The sequence below is a fragment of the Felis catus genome, chromosome A1, assembly GCF_018350175.1.
Source record: "Felis catus isolate Fca126 chromosome A1, F.catus_Fca126_mat1.0, whole genome shotgun sequence".
Lineage (NCBI taxonomy): Eukaryota > Metazoa > Chordata > Mammalia > Carnivora > Felidae > Felis > Felis catus.
The window spans coordinates 164,129,375-164,133,366 of NC_058368.1; the positions used below are offsets into that span (position 1 = coordinate 164,129,375).

The 3,992-nt window shown below is 37.4% G+C and overlaps 1 pseudogene; it reads right to left on the reverse strand.

Moving 5' to 3' along the window:
- Positions 1-2,676: 2,676 nt before the first annotated feature.
- Positions 2,677-3,247, reverse strand: LOC101091996 (annotated as a pseudogene).
- Between the last annotated feature and the right edge of the window lie 745 nt (positions 3,248-3,992).

Consider the following 3,992-nt stretch of genomic DNA (forward strand, 5'->3'; position numbering starts at 1 on the left):
GGGAGGGGCAGAGAGAGAGGGAGACACAGAATCAGAAACAGGCTCCAGGCTCTGAGCCATCAGCCCAGAGCCCGACGCGGGGCTCGAACTCACGGACCGCGAGATAGTGACCTGGCTGAAGTCGGACGCTTAACCGACTGCGCCACCCAGGCGCCCCTCAATGAGTTCTTTTTAAAAAATGGTATCTGAGTGGTAAAGTGACCGTGATAGTATTACAATAAAGGGAGAAACACTGATGGCACTTCTCTCCCTCATTATTTGAGGCACTTCCTTCAGTACAGTTGGTGGTCTTGTTACAGACAGAAGGGCCCACTTAGCATATCCAGCATTAGGTATTTCCGACCTATAAAGTTGCATCTGGGAGAGATTGAAAATGAATGCACTAAGAGCTCTGAGTGTCACAGGATGAGGCTCACACACGTGCCAGTGTGAATGCTTTCATTCCTGGGAGTAAACATTCTTTCCCTTTCTCTTGGACTTTGGTAGAATATCTTCTCATGAACTTCAAGGTGAGTACTGTCCTTACTTAGCATATGTGGCTCCTAGGTTGTCTGTTTAGTAAATGCTCTCGGAGTCTCCAATGTGCCAGACACATGCAGCTGTTCTTGTTTGATTGTCGACTTAACTATGAACTGTGCTTCCTGACATTTGCTTGTGAAGATAGCTTTGGCAGAGTTGTTAAGAAGGAGAGAAGGTGATTTTGTGTCAGTTAAAATGCATCAACATTTTAATTGTTTTAGTTCATTTTCTGTTCAAATAGCTCTTGAAACTCTGCCCATACTCTGTGGAAATCCTGGACATTTATTCTGCCCTGGGGACTCTTGGTGCTCAGGTATATCCATTTGGCCCTGTTTCTCTTTGGCCCAATGTTTATAAATCATTGTTTTCCCCCTTTGTAATAAGGCACAGCACAAGCCACTCAGGAGGAAGGGGGAATAATTATCATTACCATTCATGGGAAAATAGAAATATGGCAAAACTGTCTTGCTTCCTTGGAACATTTGAGATGAGCTGCCATGATTTGGAAGCATTTTGTAAATTTGCAAAGATCTTCAAGACTAACCATAGTTTACCATGTTAATTTCGTATCGATTTTTAGCAATTTCAAATGCTTAAGACTTAGCTTGGCCTGCACTTCTAGGCTTTTTAATTAGATCTGTATGTATAAGTCCAAACTGTTGATGGAACTTTTTTGAATTGTTTTAAGGTTTAGGAGAAAGAAAAAGAAGCGCTTTATCCTTTTACTTTGTGGTGATTTTCCTTATGGTGATTGAAGTGAATACAAAGGAGAATTTTACTCTTGTTAGAATGTTTTGAATATTTTAAAACCTTTGTAATACTGTGCTTTGATATCATTCCACTGTAAGTGTCAGAGCATGATATTTTCATAACCCAGTGTTAAAATAAACTTCCTGAAATAAGAATTTGTTAAGATTTTATTTTGTAGGAAGGAATGTGTATATTTTCCATTTAATTTTCTATGCTGGTAATTTCGTTACTAAGAGCTTCATAAAGTCTCTTTTCATAAACTGGAGAGTCATAGGATGATTTACTGAAGGCAGTACATATGAAACAAAATTCAACGGTTTTACAATTGCTGCTTTTCAGTGAAGAATGCCGTTTAAATTCTTCTACCTGGATAATTTTGCTTCCTGTATCACGGAGACAAGTCTCATCTTGTCCCCACTTTGATCATCTTTCACAGGGATTATTTCACAGCCTCCCTGACTTGTCAGTTCGTCTTCATACACCACCAACTAGCTCACTTTGCATTTTAGTAGAGAGCCTGCTGCTGTACCTTAGTAACAGCTTGGCTCTGAGTCTGGCTTATGCCACCAAATAACACTATGATTTGGGGTGGATTATTTGATAATAATCTCTTCTCTACATGCCTCACAGAGGTTTGTGATACAAACATGAGATAAAATACATTGGGATGCTTTTTAATGATAAAGTGCCATATAAGCAAAAGGCATCACTGTTCTTGAAGTACAACCCATATTATGTCACTCCCTTGTTCAGAAATCTTCAATTGTTTTCCGTTTCTTAAATAATAAATTCAAACTTTTCCTATCATTCAAAGACTCCAATCTCCCACCTTAATATTGCCCCTTAATATTAATCCTATTTTACCTTTCCAGTCCCATTTCCATTTTATCCACTCTTGATCTCAATGATGTTTTCCAAATTCTGAGCTTTTATACATGTTAATTTTTCTTCACGGAATTTTCTTCCCCAAATATTCAGTTTGCTATCCATTGATGAGACCTTTCATGACTGTTCTCCTACATATGGAAGCAATCTCTCTAATATCTGAAAAATCCTATCTGTTTTTCTTTATTTCATCATTTTCTATGTTATTTATGGGAAGACCTTATCTCCTGTACTATACATCTCTGAAAGATTCCTCATACCCCAAAACACCTAGAATTTCCCACTTCACATTTTAGTCGCTCTATAATATTTGCAGAATAACCATAAGATAGTTTATTGTTTTTCTTTAAATAACTTCTCAGTTTTTGATTTATAATTGAAAAGTAGTAAGATATTCAATATGTACAATGTGGTGATTTGATATACATATACATTATAACAATTATTTTATTTATTTATTTATTTATTTATTTATTTATTTATTTATTTATTTAATTTTTGTTTTTCTCCAGCAGCCGTTTATTAACATGACTGTTTAAAAGAGCTGGAGCTCTTAGGTGTACGGTGATGACTTTTGAACTTTTTCAGTGAACCCAACTATCTCTTCCCATGCTTGAGGACCAGTTCCTAGTCCATTTCCATCTCTTCTCTGTCCCCAGGGCCTTTCTGTGTTGGGTGTCATGGCTTCTTGTCCTCCTCTTTTGTCAAAAAGTCATTGGTGCTGTCGCCATGCTCATTCCCTCCCAGGTCCTTTCTGGTGAACAATTCCGGTGGTTAGAGGTCTGTCATGCTGTCATCACTGTCACTCACAGTTGCATTGTCATTGCTGGATGCAGGTTCCCAGAAGGCTTCTCTCAGGCGAGGTGGCCTGGAGCTGTCCGTCTGGTCTTCCCTCGGTCTCCTTTTGTGAAGGAGGCAGGCAGACACACACTCCACACCCTGCTTCTGACACTCTTCATATTCACGCAGAGCTCTCTGGTACCGCTGGCCCTGGGGATGCCTCAGCACATGTTCTGGGACTTGTTGATGTGCCATAGGGTGAGTCTGTGTGAGTTTGTGTGTGTGAGAATATTTAGGTTCTACTCTCTTAGCAAATTTCAATTATACAATATAATATTATCAACTATAGTCACACATTAGATACTCAAACCTTATACATCTTATAATTGAAAGTTTGTACTGTTCTACCAACTTCCTCCAGCCCTTAGCAATTACTTTTCCACTTTGTTTCTATGAATTTGACCTTTTGTTTAAAAATTCCACTTATGAGTGATACCATGCAGTATTCATCTTTCTTTGTTTGCCTTATTTCACTTAGCATAATGCTCTCCATTTTCATCAATATTGCCACAAATAACATGATTTCCTTCTTTTTAAGGCTAAATAATATCCCATTATATGTATCTTTGTGTGTATATATATATATATATATATATGACGTACATATATAATATATATATGACATACATATATAATATATATAAATATATGACATACATATATAATATATATATGTGTGTGTGATTTCACAAAAATGTCCAGTTTCACTCTTTTGCATGTGGCAATCCAGTTTTTCTAACACCATTTATTAAAAAGACTATCCTTTCCCTACTGAATATTCTTGGCTCATTTGTCATAAATTAATTAACCATGTATGTGTGGATTTATTTCTAGGTTCTGATTCTGTTCTGTTGGTCTATGTGTGTACCCCTATGCTGCTACCATACTGTTTTGATTACGGTAGTTTGTAATATTGTTTGAAGTCAGGAAGTGTGATGCCTACAGCTTTGCTCTTCTCACAATTGCTTTGGCTCTTCAGGGTCTTTTGTGATTCTTAG